This window comes from Anguilla rostrata, chromosome 5 (assembly GCF_018555375.3).
Source record: "Anguilla rostrata isolate EN2019 chromosome 5, ASM1855537v3, whole genome shotgun sequence".
In the NCBI taxonomy this organism is placed as follows: domain Eukaryota; kingdom Metazoa; phylum Chordata; class Actinopteri; order Anguilliformes; family Anguillidae; genus Anguilla; species Anguilla rostrata.
This window is the reverse complement of record NC_057937.1, coordinates 2,125,001-2,126,356: the sequence shown is the minus strand read 5'-3', so window position 1 is coordinate 2,126,356 and position 1,356 is coordinate 2,125,001.

Genomic DNA, 1,356 nt, shown 5'->3' with positions numbered 1-1,356 from the left:
CGCGATGAAAGAGCTGATTCAGTTGTTCTCACGCTGTCTCGGCTCCCGCACATCATATCTTTATGGAAAAATATGGAAATGACAGCGGAATGTTGGCCTTGGTTCTCCTTCAGTTTGCATCTTGGGTCCCAGATCAGCGAAAATGCAGCTCTTTTTTTTATCTTTGACTGAAGTCTTTATCTTGTATCTAATTGAATGGTTTTCCATGTAGAAAATACACACAGATACTGCAGAGAACTACTGACTGATGCTTTCAGTACAGAAACGGCTACTTGTTTAAAATGTCGTATATGACTTTTACTAGTTTGACATCTATTACTAACTATGACTAGTGCTACTGCTACTACTACTACTACTACTACTAATAATAATAATAATAATAATAATAGTCTCTCTTTGGAGGGAATCCTGTGTTTTGTACTTGTAACTCAGTAATGGAGTGTCAGTGGGGTTCATGGTGTGTAACCCTGACTGGTTTGTCTGTTTTGATTAAGTCATCTCTGAATTTCCATGATGTTTCAAAAACCACTACTGTTTGTAATATGTAGGAACATTTTTAAGAACAAATGTGAGAACGATTTGAGAAAAGTTCTGTGAATGAGGCCCAGTGTTTTTAGAGAAGGAGCCTCTCCACCCCAGAATTGTTTAGTCCCTGATTCGCGGCTGAGACCTCCCCTGCCCACAGCAAATCTAACAGTACATGAGGCGGCGACTAATGCATTTTTCACTTCGACTACTCGGCTGATGGGCATCAGAGTGCGAAGAGGCAGCGGTCCATCAAATCAGAGATCCGCCTGTCTTTCCACGGCAAATTTCAACAAAAGGTCTGGCCGGTCAGTTTATTTGCGAAGTCGTTGATGAAAGTGTCTTGTTCATAGCCTGGATTTTTTTATCAGCATTTCTTTCTGACCTTGACTCAACCGCAAATGCAATCTTTTGTTTATTTTATTTTTTTATTTTTGTTTGGCTGTGTTCACGGTCAGCAAAAAATATTTAATGGAAAACACAGGGTGAGATTCAATCAATACTCGTCCTTAATTTTGACTTACTGTACAAGTGAAAAGAGGTTTTTGCAGTTTTTCTTCACAAACACACTTTGGCAAGTTCAGGCTTCATTAAAAGTAACTTGCCAAACTGAGTTTGTGAAGAAAACTTGTTTCATTGGAGTTTACTTCTGAGACAAAGTTAGAGACAAACTTTTATTGAACGCAGGCCACTGTGTTCAGCCTGAAGAACAATAACAGTTGCATTGACTTCTGTGTAAAACTGGTCAGCACTGGGAGTTGCACCAGTGATTTAGCTAATTAAAAAGCACACAACAATGAGAGAGAGAGATGTTTTACAGTTAATAAATAA